The sequence below is a fragment of the Bactrocera oleae genome, chromosome 3 (assembly GCF_042242935.1).
Source record: "Bactrocera oleae isolate idBacOlea1 chromosome 3, idBacOlea1, whole genome shotgun sequence".
Taxonomy (NCBI): domain Eukaryota; kingdom Metazoa; phylum Arthropoda; class Insecta; order Diptera; family Tephritidae; genus Bactrocera; species Bactrocera oleae.
Genome location: NC_091537.1, coordinates 13,726,943 through 13,741,703, shown reverse-complemented (window position 1 = coordinate 13,741,703; position 14,761 = coordinate 13,726,943). Strand labels below are relative to the sequence as shown.

The 14,761-nt window shown below is 34.8% G+C and overlaps 1 protein-coding gene across 1 annotated transcript in view; it reads left to right on the top strand.

The window, feature by feature from the left end:
- The window catches only part of ft (cadherin-related tumor suppressor fat), a 261,828-nt gene that overhangs the window by 114,417 nt on the left and 132,650 nt on the right, over nucleotides 1-14,761 (top strand). The gene's annotated exons all lie outside the window — the stretch shown is intronic.

The window sequence follows — 14,761 nt, the reverse complement described above, 5'->3', positions numbered from 1 at the left end:
CTCAGCTCGTCAAGCTGAACATTTATGTATAAATTTTATAAGGTCTCCGACGTTTCCTTCTGTACATTACGAACTTTGTGGTAAACTTAGAACACCCTGTTCAGGTTATAATATTGTAGAAAGTCTTTAAGAAGTATATGTATATGCTGAGTCTCTCCGATCCCTTTATGTTCTAAACTCTGTATAGATTATAATAATTTTTTTTCGGAAATTCTAACACTATCTGATCCAATTCAAAACCTTATTATGCACTCGAACATTCCTCAATTTCTCACAGTGTCTTCTGTTATTGTTGTAAACACGCATGCAACATCACCGTAAAAATCCAATTCGTTCCGAAATCATTTGCTGCAAAATATTACAAAGTTAATAGTTTTCGAATGAGCCGCACAAATAAAAACAAACACACATATATCCATGCAGAGCACAGCAAAAATTTGGACATAAATGCCAAACGCCCCACAAAATTCCGATGCAAAAGTAAATTTTGCAGCAAATTCGAAAACTCAAAGGCAAACGAGCGTCTGTATGCATGTGTAAGTGTGTCTTCGTTGGCAACAGATATGCCGCAAAGAGCAGTAACCACACAGCACTACCCGCAAGCATACATAACTGCAAACGGTCGAGTCAACTGCCAACTGTTGAAAAGTCGGGCAGATGAGCTGCAACGCATGCGCAGATGAGCGCGACGAGTCAACGGGCATTATAAAGCGGAACGTTGAAATGTTCGACAAATGCGTCTGCAGATGGAAAGGAGAGCGCCGCAAAGGATTTGCCAAAACGACTGTCTGTCCTGTGTCGTCTGCCGTTTGACGTGGTTTTCGGCGTCTGTAGTCCGTGTGCGTTGTGGACTTGTGCGGCCTTAAGCTCTGTGTCGCAATCGGACGTTATATGGCGCGCTGCTTTTCGCTACGGCTGCTTACGGTGGACGGTGTGTTCGTGTGTGTGCGCCTGTGTGAATGTTTGCGGTCTGTCGCTGTGCAATATAATTTATTGCTATTGTAAGGTTAACCAAATTACGGTACTTCTTGTAAACGCCCGATATTCTTACGCAGTGAGCGCAGCGCGCAGCAGTAGGAGAGGTGCCAAAAATTGCGTTTGCAATGCAATGCAAATTGTTGTCAGTTGTTGTTGTTGTTGTTGTTGCTGCATTGCAACTGTTCTTTGACAGCACTGTACAGTTTGATTGCGTTCCTGCAGTTGCGCTGGTTTTGTTGTTGTTATGTATTTTGGCAAACTGATTTTGATGTTGTGTTTATTTTCATGCCGGCCACGCCGCGCCACACGCTTGAAGCGATTAACTGATGGAGGTCTAAAGTTTCATTATTTGCACAAAGAAATATTGCCACAGTGACGGCTGTGGCATGATGGTGGTGGCGGCAGCGCTCCAATGGATTTCAGTTTGTCTTTCTCAGCGCTGAGCGAAGTTCGCGATTCCCAATGACTTTCTTTAGGTGTTTCGTGTTATTATTGTATTAGGTTGTTGTTGTTGCTTGGCGATCATGTTGCCAATGCCATTACCAAATTTGCGCTGCCGCATCTTACACACAAGCTACGCCAACGCGAAGCAAAATCGGAAATGAGAAATTGAGAGTTGAATTTTAATTGAAAATTGGGCCAAGTTGCAGAAGTAGATAATTTACTGCCGTAACGCCGCCACTACAAGGTTTTTACATGCACACACACACACACAACACCCAAGCTTTATTCTGTGCACTTATCCTTCCATTCACGTTTTACATTTCAGCTTAGCTTTGTGCATCGTCAGTTTATTTGTTGATTATTGAATATTCGGCGATTCAGCGATTCGGCGTGTGTTGCAAGACGATTGATTCTTCTGCTGCGTTTTTTGTTTTCTCTTCACCAACGGTAAAAGTTCTTCTCATGCATTTTTTGGCTTTGCCTCTTTGCCTCTTGTACAAATTGTTATTGCAGAGGGTGGAGTTTTTTTAAATTAAAAAATTATGCCCTTTCGCATTAAATATATTCTCATTCAATTTATTTGGCGAGTCTCTTGATGATTATTTATGGCAGCATTTAGTAAATTTTCGGTGAGCGCGCAATTAAGCATAATTTTGCGCAGAACCAGCAATTAACGGAATATCTGAAATAAATAACCGCTTCAATTATTTTTTCAAGCAAATAAAATAAAAGTTCATATATTCGTGTATGTTTGTATATATAAGTATGATCTATGCTTAAGTAACGCACATTAAAAACATTTTTCCTTTGTTTCTATGACTTTCACAAGCAAAATATTCAAATTTAACTTTTGGGTATAAGTAGGTTAGAGATATATTCGATATTACATGTAGCTATCATTTGTATATGTTCGCTATAGTGAATACGATCATTTAATTAGCTTTAGTGTATTTAGCTCATGAAACTAGATTTCAACAAAAAAAACTTGGGTTAACTTGGGTTGTATTATCAAATATTCCTTACAAAAACTTGATTTCAATAGGTCAGTTTGTATGACAGCTATATGCTATAGTAGCCCGATCTGAAAAATTTCTTTGGAGATTAAAACATGGCTTTAGGTTATAACTCAAGCCAAATTTCGTGTAGAAATCTCGTCAAATATAAAAGTTTTCCATACAAGCACTGGATTCCGAACGTTCAGTTTGTTTGACAGTTTTATGCTATAGTGGTCCGATATCAGCCGCTCTGACAAATGAGCAGCTTCTTGGTGAGAAAAATACGGGTGCAAAATTAAGGATCGATATCTCATAAACTGAGGGACTAGTTCACATACATACAGGCCGATGGACATGACTAAATCGACTCAGCTCTTAACGCTGATGACTTATTGTATATATACAAATATTTTATGGGGTCTCCGATGTTTTTTCTGCCTTTAAACAACCCTGTTCAGGGTATAAACAACTAGAATCTTGACTCAGCACGGCGAATTATCCACCGTTATTCTGCTAAATGTAACATTTGGTAAGCTTTGTGGCTTTGCTGAAATAATAAATTTGATAGTAACTTTTCGTAGTAAGTTGTGTCTTAAAATAGGTTTATATATATATATATATATATATATAAATATTTATGGAGGTTCCTGAAAACAAAAACTTCTATGCACATTATAAATTTAGTCCGAAACTATGAATATTATAGACTAAGTTCGATATTCGCAAGAAAAAAAATAATAATAAAACCTCGGCATAATGTTCAAAAGTAATCAGATAGATGAGATGAGACAGTACCGGGTTCTCGGTTATTTTGCCGCTTTGAATGAAATATTTTTACTCAGTTTTAGGTACATGTAAATGAAATTTTAAACAACTATAGCTCATAACTAATAGTATTTTTGGTGCCAGTCACAATTTACCAATCCGATTACTAATATTTTAATAAGCTTAGAGAACACTAAATTTAGCAGAAACGCCTACGTAAAATGAGGTAAGCGAAAATGCGTTAAAGTAGGTGCCGCTATGAAGTCATAAACTGAAGATGGCGTGCCAATTTTTTTGGGACAAAAGGTTCTGTATGGTTGGTTCAATGGTTCAAGATGTGTTATTATGTGCTTTTCTTCGAATTCAATAGCGCTTCAATCAATGCCTTTGTCCTGTAGAGATGTTTTCATATGCGGCGCCTAAAGTTATCATCTGAAAAAGGCCAGATTCCTGCCACAGAATGTAATTAAAAATAACTTTTTATAAAAGAAAATTTATATAAAAATCCTTTCACATAGCTTAGTGATTAGCATGCTTTCAACCCACGATACCAATAAGCTTCGCCAAATTCCTACAATCGCAGACATGATATCAAAACTTAGCATGTAAAAGTCAACAAGAAATCACTTTCGATAATCCTAAATGCATGAAAATATAGCGATAATAAAAATGTATAGCCAATGATAACATAGTTGGAAAAAAATCGATATGAGCGCATACAAATATTTGACACAATTTCGCGTGGATTTGATTGCCGCGAATAAACACTCCGCGCCAGATTATAGCAATAAAAATAAATACTTGCAGTGATGAAGTACCAGCCAGTAGCAAGCGTGGATGAAAAAAGAAACACAACAAAAGGAAACGGTAAAATAGCATTTATATGAAAAACGTCAGAAAGGCTATCGATAATAGTCGCAACTGGGCCGTCAACCAATCAGGCAATCAAACAAAATATGAATGCCAACAAGCGTTAGCTCATATTCGCCGGTTTTATCATACTAGCAGACAAGCAAAATGAGTTGTAAAAAAAAGCGGAAAAAAGTACACACAAGCGCAAATAATAAAAGCATTTGAACAAAAAAGTGTTGCATGGTTGTGTGTGTGTGAGCAAATAGGAAAAGCGCGAGTGAAATCAAATTGCGAACATGCTGAAAAATTGCTCAAACTTATGCTGCGCTATGTGTTGTTAGCGTCGCGGCAACAAGGGAGGGTGGTCAACACTAAGCCGCAAGAAAACAAACAAAAAACTGCTCAGCGAAAAGCCGCGCGCGCGCATGTTTAGTGCGATTTTTGTTTGCGCAAATTTGCACAGCAACGCGCTGACAAAGACAAATATTTCTGAAACCTAATGCGCGCAGCCCGACCGCCCAGTTGGCATTTCATGCAATTGGCAGTTTTTGCGCTTTCCACCACTCGCTGTTAGCTATTGACGGGGGAAATTACTGCAACACGCTTTAAGCGCTCAGCGCATTTTTCATGAATCATGCGAAAATTTAGTTGAATGTGTGTTTTGGAATATACGCGCGCGCGCGCCTGCGTATGTGTGTGTAGTGCACACGCGCCTTGCTTTGCTGGCAAATTTTTGCGCGCATGCTGACCAAGCGTAATTTAAAATACCAATTTCCTAATAGTTTCAAAGTGATTTTAAAATTTTTTGCATTACTTTTGATTTAACGATTTTTATGCTGTGGTTTTATGTTTTTTATATAGATATGTATATATTTTTTTATTAATTACCGTTAGTTGCGCTTGCCGCTTCGCTTGCGTTTCGAAAGTAAAAGTCACGTTTAAACGCCGCTATATTGATATCAGCACCATAACAACAACAACAGCACAAGTTAGCCTAAAACGCGCCGCGTCAAATGTTGTGTGCGCATGCGCGCGCGTTTTTGTTATCTATGAATCACGTGTTGCAAGTTACTTGCGGTTTCTCTCAATGACTGCTTTTATTTTTGCTGGATTTCTGATAATTTTCTGCTTGCTGCAGATTTTGTGTTACTCAATATGAGTGTTGTTTTTATAGTAAACATCAAGGTGTTTTATTATTTTCGGCGCGCCGTGTTGCGCGTTATCGCGTGACACACAATTTGCTGCGGCAAGCGATTAAATTTAAGATTTGCCTTAAAGCCGGCGGTGAAGGAAACTGTGTCGTGTTACGCAGCATATTTTAATTTGTTAGATAAAATTTAAAAAAAAATTATATTTTTTCGCAGTGCTAAACAAGACGCCTGCTGTTTGCGCTGTTATATAAAAGTGTCAGCATTACAAGTTAGTTTATCAATTATGAAATAAATATTTGCTGCTTTAACGATGTAAATATTTTTTTTTAATTTTCGTATACATACAATCCATAATTCGAGATATTAAGAGAATTCAGAAAGAAAAGTAAGTAAAAACCACATAAAAAAATATGAAAGAAAGTAAACAATTTTTACTAAAAACAGTTAAAAAAAAGGTATTAAAATTTTTTTTATGAAATATAGGAAGAAATAAAAGCAAAAACCATATAAAAACATATTTTATTTAAAGAAAGCAAAAATTTTTATAACAAATATTAAATAAAGAATTATTTAAAAAATTTTAAATATATTTGCTTGTTAAAGAATTTTTTTTTTTAATATTTTTGTAACAAAAAATTATATACTTTGTTATTATTTTTTACCTTATTTGCATCGTTTTTATTTTGATCATTTCATATTCACTTACATATTAATTGAAGTATTAAAAAAATTATTGTTTTATGAAAAGCATAGCAAAAAAATAAAATAAAAAATTGTTCTTGTTATTTTGCTCGAAATGAAAAATACCAAAGTTATAAAAAATCATTGACTTTAATTTTTTATAAATGTTTTTGAAAAAAATATTTTTTTATACTATTTTTGACACTCAATTCAGAGTTTTTTTTAATTTTCAATCAGTTTCAGTTTACATAAAAATAGTTATTGAAAAAAAACTGGCTTATTAAAAATTACGTAATTACGCCTTTTATATTTCGAGATTTGGCGACCGTAGTGTTGCAATCTGGCATATTTGATGTTATACATACGACATATTTATGTTGTTTACAGTAACTTAAAATATTCATCTCGTCCAAAAAAATGGATTTAAATGGCGAGAATTTCCACACGAATAAATTTTAAAATTTTTAACGTGCATTAACTCAGCAACAGTGCACCGATGATTTTAATTCAATTTTTGGTAATGAAGCCTTATCAAGGGACAGTGCTTATCGACATGTGGCAACCATACCACTAGAACAACGCAGAACAGTAAATACACAAACAGTTGTTTACCAGTAGTCTTTCAAGAAATCAGGAAAAGCAACCGCCGAAGACGAATCACTTTTCACCACGACAATGCGAGCTCTCACACATCGACTAAAACAACTGCATTTATGAGCACTCAAAACATTGATTCGATGAGTAATTCACCATATAATCCTGACTTGACTTGCTTTTATTCCCGTACGTAAAAAATAAACTATGCGGTCAACGTTTTGAGACACCTGAAGAGGCGGTTGTTGCATTCACAACGCATGTTTGGAAGATACTTCAATCAGCGTGGCAAGAGCGCTTCGACAGTTGGTTGAAAAACATGCAAAAGTTTATAGATCTAATTTAGAATATTTTGAAAAACAACAACACGATTTTTGATAGTCATGATAATTGTTTTTATTCTTAATCGCAAAATATAAAAGACAACCCTATAATTATTATTTTTTAAACATTCAGTTGATTATTATATTCCATATACATACCTACATATATTTGCAGAAATTAAATATTAATAGTTTTTTCTTTCAACACAATCAACTAAACACCAAACAAACACTAAACTATTTAATGAAAAAATTAATAATTGAAAAAAATCGAAAATTAATTTGAAAAATACCTCATACTCGTATTCCCACATCCATCAAAGTGTATATGCAAATTTTGCCATTGCCAGCGCATATTAGCTGCATAATCACTTGCAACACATTGAAAGCAGTTATAATTAATTTGAAACTAGAAATAAGCGCAATTTGTTTAGTGCTGCTTCAAAGTTCCTCAATCACATAAATTCCATAAAATTAATTGCTTTGAAATTTATTAACAAGCAAAACGTGTTCAATGCACAAAAACAAAAGCACACATTTAATACAAATCGCAAACAAACAAACACACACAAAAAAAGCAAGTAGTGCAAATGCATTTAACGCCACACATTTATACACACATACAAACAGACATATATGTGGAGCACTCAATGCAACGCTGCTCAGCTGCAGTTTCATTTTCGATTGCCATTTCAGTTTTCAGCTACAGTTGCAGCAACGGTTTCAATTTCAATATGAACTCTAATGTGTGCTTTGTTGTTGGTGACGCCGCGCCGCGCCGCGCCTGAATTGTTGTGAAATTTTTGCAAAGCCCACGCATGTCGCGTTTTGTTCGCAACTGGCGACAGTGACTGGCGGCGCTTTGCCTTTTTTGCCTTCCGCCTTTACTTTTATTATGATTGCTTGGCATTTTTTGCCTCTGTCTTTATTGTTGTTGTATGCTTTTTGTTTATTTTTTTTTCATTTTCGACATGACGCCAACTGTTGGTCTATAAAGTTTATAAGAAATTGCTATTTATCTATAAAAATGCAATTATCAGTTGACAATGATTCTGTGGCCATACACACACATACACACACACATACGTACATAAATACATATGTTCATTTTATATAAGTATGGGTAGCGTATGGCGCAACAAGCGTTGACATAAAACGCGCATTCTTGTTGTGGCGTATATTGGGACGATAAGGAATTCATTAGCGCTGCGTTAATGTGCTGTTGTTATTGTTGTTATAGATGTTTTGCGCCAATATTTAATTGATTGAGCTGAGTAGTGTAATTAGCAGAAAATATGACTCTAATTGGCCGTAAAACATTTTGAGTGACTTTTGGAAAGTACAGTGTCTTAGGGCGCTCCATGAGTACTTGGTTTTAGTTATAAGTGCAAAGTTGAAAAAGACTGAGTGCAAGCAGTAGGCAAAAGGTCCACTCCTTTGACTTTTATATGTATAGTTATTGTATTAATAAATTATAAATAAATAATTAACAAAACGTTATTGGTATAAATTAAATCATGGCGAAGGTGTGGACCACTACCACTTGTTTGAATAATTTTATTTCTCGTAGAATTTCGATGTTTCTCTAACTTTCAAATGTTGCTTCTTATTGATTTAGATTCTCTTAGAGAAAGAGAGAGAGAGAGGTACTCAAATATACATATATAATATATTAGCAAACCATAAGCTAATTGTATATAAATATAAATTAACTCTTATGTGTGGTATAGGAAATAAAAATTGTCTCTCAAAATCTTAGTCAATTGAAGATTTGACTATAATTATCGAAGATATGTATAGCAAAGAAGATACAAAAAATTTTCAAGAAGTTAGTAGCTGCTAATGACGAATCTCGCTATGGGTAACTCAGCATGTAAACACAGGGTAAAGTAAAGAAAAGAGTGTTTAAAATTCCTTTCATATGACAATATCATCACTAAGGAGTAACCTATTGCTCTGTTTGAGTACAGCAGTACAAAACGAGTAACCTACGGGCTAAGCTACAATTGCAAGTTAAGAAACCTCACAAATTGTCCAATTTATAAGGTTCTAAGTCAAGCGGATGTTCAAAATTCTTAATATTAGCTATATGAGGACTAGGGTAAATATTGTCCTGTTTTCATCCATTTTAGGCACGAGAATACACTCTTATATGAAAAAGGTGCTTTAAAATTTCTTACATATTGATCGGTAGATATGGTAGAGAGTCAGCCGGAGGTTCGAAAATATTTTTATGAGGTATATGTGGGCTTAGGGAAGTATTGACCCAATTTTACCCATTTCCGGCACAAAGGCCTGTTATTACCCATTTTCACAGTGTATGAAGAAAGGCTAAGGGGACTTCTTTTCTCGACTATCTCGATTAAGTTCAGGCGATATAAACAACCGTTAGGTGAACAAAACTATTATACTCTATACTAACATGTTGCAGAGTATAAAGCCTGACTTTTGACAATAAATTACTTGAAAATAAATTAAATGAAGAATTTAAGCCAAAATACAAAGCTAAGCCACAAGCAAAATATATACCGGGTTTGACTACCCAATATTTTTTTTACTACCAAAATTGAAAAAAAAAATTTTTTTTTGTTTAATGAAATCTATTTACAACGCTGGCAGTTTTCAAGTTCTTATTGGTCTATTTGGTAGAAAATGGTTCACTTCTAGAGCGGCTAATGGAAACAGAATTGCTCTGTCTGGTCGAAGCTAAAAGAGGCTTAATTTTTTTCTAACACTGCTAAAATTTCAAACATATTCATACTACAAATAAGTAATAAAATCTGTACTACAATTATATATTCACTTCATTTGTACAATCATTAAAACTTTAGTTAAGTGCCAATAGCTTCAAGTCTTTATTATATATAATACTTATTTATCTGCGGATAACGTTAGAAAACCTCACACTGCCATTTCTTTGAATATTATTTGTAATAAAATGTCTTCTTTTCCGTTACAGGTGAGTCAAAGCGCAGTTGCCGCTCGAAAATTTATCAATTGTTGTAAGTATGTAATATAGGCTAAGAATAGTAGCTGTGCGAAATTGCAATATTTTTTTTATTATAAATTTTTTTTCAAATTCTTAACGGCAAAATGCTGTATACTGTTGAGAAAAAGCAAAAAAATTTATTTTCAAACAAAAGCAAAACCAAATATGTATATATTTATATTTTTTACAAACATGCAACATAATTGTAACAACAACTTTGCGCACACAGCGCTCACCTGGCGTAGGCGCACGAATCGTGTTGAAAAATTAGAAGCCAAAGCGCAAAACTACTACCAAAATATCACAAAAGTAGCACTTTTAAACACACATTTTTTATGCTGTGCGCTAAACTGCATGTTGCACGCTCTTTGTTTAGCATTATCACCCACAGTACGTGTATATTTTGCACGCGCCGCCAGCTATTTGCTCGAAAAACTAAACGCTCGCACTCAACAAAAAGTCTCGAATTCTCGAAGTTTAATTTATGAACCCGCATTACAATAAAAAAAGCAACAACTGCGCGCACTAAAAGCAAAATTTGTTTTACTATTTAATTTACTTATTTTTTTTCAACTTAAATTTTTTTTTTTGTTGTAAATTATACTGTCCGTCTGCGCTTATCGCGCATTGCCAAAATCTCCAGCTCGCTCATTCCGTCAATTCCGCTTGCGCGTACTATCGTAAGTTAGTGTGCATATGAGCATGTGCAGTGCAACAACAAAAAAGGTTGGTCTCGTCACGTTTTTGCTTTATTGGCCAAACGTGCTGCAACAACAAAGATAACAAAAAAAAAGAGACACAAAAAAATCTGAAAATACAAAAATATTTATTTACTTTAACGTTATTTGAGCGCTTCCTGCCAGCTAAAAGTGAAAAATTACGAACAGCTTACGCTCAGCCACACAAACTGACAAGGTTTAAATTTCGCAGCAAAAAAGTAGAAATAAAAATGTGAAAACAACAACAAGCGTAAAAGCAAACCTTCAAGCAAATTAGTGTCGACATAAAGTAAATATTTGTTTCCTTCTTTCAGGCGCACGTTTTCATTCATTTTGGATTTTTTAAATTTTATATATTTTTTTACGTTAGTTTTTGCTTTTAATTTTATTTTTCGTTTCTATTTTTTTGTTTTTATTTTTATTTTTTGCTTTTAATGATATTTGTAATTCAGTTTTTAAATTGAAAGCAAAATGAGTTTTCGTCTAAGTAAATGTTTAATTGCTTTTTATTTACCTGCTGGCTGCTTTAATTATACTCGTAAGTGTTTGCTGTTGTTGCTGTGGCAATTAAAATGCATCGAAATATTATCAGCTGACCTTTGATCTGCGCTCAGAATTCACGAAATTCAATAAATTTTTAAAGTAATATTCCTGCCTTGTTAATTTTCAATTTTGTACGTGAGTTTGTTTGCTCTGCGTTGGTGAGTTTGCAGGCAATTAATAATAATAATAATAACATTTTTAATATGCCACTTAATGAAATATATTAACGCAGAGTTCAAAACTATGTTATACAATAATTAAAGCTTAAAAACTCTGAAACAAAACTCAGTTGAAGTGTTCGTCATATATGCCATCAACGCTTTTTGCGAAGTTTAATAACGACTTAGTACCTAATTTTGATACTTCAGCTAGTCCCTTGAACTGCGAAGTTCATAGCTATCTAAGACGAGTTCTGGTCATAAGCATAGCAAGTGTTCCAGCGTCTCTCTCATACTTACTTCCCTACACTTTTTCCATGTATTGTCATTAATAACAATCATTAGGCGAACAACCGCCTTGCAGTCCTGACCGGACCGTGTGAGAAAAAGCATGTGTGGTTTTCTTCTGCACTCTTGCACATGATCTTGGTGATCCTGCATGTCTTTAAGGCATTCCATCTCACCCTGATCCGACAGTCAGCTGTTGTGGAAATTTTATTGTGTATCTTTTTTAGTCACTTCGGTATTTCCTGTACTGGTTCGGTAGCCAGACGGATGAGATCTTTAGCAATCTCATCAGCTATTTCGTATTCTTTGTGGAGTGGAACTCAGTTTGTAAGCATCCGCTTTCCGCCAGCCACTAGATATACTGTATTCCTGTTTCTAACGGCATTCTCTGACGTAGTTCGATTTGAGATTATTGCCTTAATTTCCGCCTGGCTATCGACATTTATATTGAACTTTTTTATGTTATTTCCTGACTGCAAATACTTCCGCCTGGAGGATACTGCAGTGTTATGAAAGCTTGAAGGGTCGCCTGAAATACAGGTTGAAGCAATGGATTCACGCGCTCACTCCATTACCCATTTTTGACCCATCAATTTGCTATCCAAACCGTCTTCTGCAAAATAACTTTGCTCTCATGACCAAGATTTTTTATTTTAAAAAATGACCTGTTAAATATTCATTAGACTAACAGTTTTCATAGAATATTAATTTATTTTATAGCATTACTCTTCAAATCCAAAAAATGCTGCATTTATGACGTCTTCCTACCTTACCAGTAGGCTGTAGAACTTCACTGTAATGACAAACTACTCGCTCTTCATTTTTATATAACAATAACAGCAACTACAAATACACAGTACTGTAAACCAGTAATGACACAAAATTTTATGCTTTCTGCTCTTAAAAAAAATATAAACAAAATACCAGTTAAATGAAAATAAATCGGCATCGCGATAACAACAAGCAAGCAATTAGAAAAAGGTAAACATGAATTTTACACAATTTTTCGCATGCTGCGCCACTAATCAATTTGTGATTACAGTGCATTTTAAATGTCAATTAATTAAGCCTTTACTTAACATACGACAAGACAAGCCAAGCCAAGCCAAGCGGGCGACTTGCCATAAGCACCAGCCATAAGTAAAGGTGTGTACAACGCTCCGCAGCAAATCTACCAGATACGAATGCGCATAACGAGCCACACAAATGTGTGAAGTATCTACTATATCGACAAGTGAACGAATGAGCAAACACTTTTAATTTTATGGCCAGCAGAAAATGAATTAAAAATAAATAAAAAAAAAAGGTGGCATTCAGCAACGCTGGCGTGGCACGCAAATTGCGGCGCAATAAATGTATGCTGCTTATGCGCTTTTCTAGAGTCATAGGCTTTTTTTGATGCAATATAACACACTCACAAACCACACAGTGCTGTCAAAATGCTGCATGGAAATTTGATATGGCAATTCAAAACCGAAAATATGCAGTAGCTGCTTTGTGCCGCATTAGCGGTAAATTAATATTTAAGTAAAACGTGTGTTTCGTTAAAATTGTGGCAATGCATATTGTGGAAATCCGCTTAAGAAGCAGTACTGACTATTTATTTATTATAGGAAAAACGAGGTGTATAAAAGTAGATTACTCATACGCCAAGGCTGACAGTTGTGTCTTAATTCCTCGTAAGCCTGAAACGAGCAAATTCTGCAGGAAAATTATTAAAATTGTTGTTATTTGGGAGTTGTATTTAATTTAGTTGCACAAAATTTATTGTGATAGCTTGTTTTTAATAAGTGGCACTTCAATTTATACTTTTAGAAATAATTACGTTACTTATACGCAGGGGTGTACTTGTTAGTATACTAAGTTGCTGGTCAAATTGAAATAGAAATCGAAGTTGGATAAATATATAATTTTGTCAACATATGCTTAAATTTTACAATAGCTGACATATATATATATATATATGTCTGTCCGTCCGTCCGTCTGCCCGTACCCGAACTAGTATCCCAGTTTTTGGGATATCGAGCTGAAATTTTGTACACGTCCTTTTCACCCCAAGCAGCTGTTTTTTTGTTGGAATGGACTGATATCGGACCACTATAGCGCTAGCCGCCATACAAACTGAACGATCGGAATCAAGTGCTTGTATGGACATCTTTTTTATTTGCAGAGATATCTTCATGAAATTTGGCATGAGTTATTGCCTAAGACCCCATTGTAATCTCCAAAGAAACTGTTCAGATCGGATCACTATAGCATACAGCTGCCATACTAACTGAACGATCAGAATGAAGTTCTTATATGGAAAACTTTTTTATTAAACGAGATATATTCAAGAAATTTCGCATGGGTTATTGTCCAAGTCAATAGTAAATTCTCTGAATAAATCTTTTAGATCGGACTACTATAACATATAGTTGTCATACAAATCGACCAATCAAAATCAAGTTCCTGTATGTACACTACTTTATTTGTGAATGGTATTTGAGCTTGCGTGCAACCGATGTTAACGATTTTTTCTTGTTTTACGTGAAAATAAAACTCTTGAAATCAATTGAGTTATTACTGACTAGAATATGCAAACATTATATCCTCATATTTATACTTTTTAATAACAAATCATAAGCGGACTTCATTTAATAAAAAATCCCAGGCTCAGCAATACTGGACAACGAGTATGAAAAACTCTACAATTATAATTTTCAAAATAAAATTTTATTTTGCTAACAAAAACAGGGTTGCACATACCACCCATGGTGAGTGACTACACTAACTTAGTTGACGTATGCACGAACTCAAGTGTTACGTAGTCACAAGGCAGACTTATAAAGCACTAACTATGCGAAACTTTCCCAGGTTTTCCAACGCAAATTTATGCATACCTTTGCTGAGCAATGCATTTTCCCGCATTAACTCGCCAATTTCGAACTGCAACTGCAAGCATGAGCTTAACTCCAACTCACAACTCACAACTTGAGGAATGACTTCATTTTTTGCATCCCACTTTGGAGCAACGACAGGCATGCGCATTAACAAAAAAAAAATAAGATAAAATAAATAAAAACCCAACTGAAAAGCAACTGCAACTGTAAATGTGAATGTGACTGCATTAAACAATACTTTAATATGCTAGTGACATATTTTTTGTTGTTTTGTTTCGTTTGTCTGCTATTGCTGTTGCTTTTGTTGTGTGACATACTGAGTGGTGAACTGAAAGCCATCAATCAGTTTAAGCTGAAGTTGCAGGCAAAATACACAAACAAAACGAAACATTATATAAA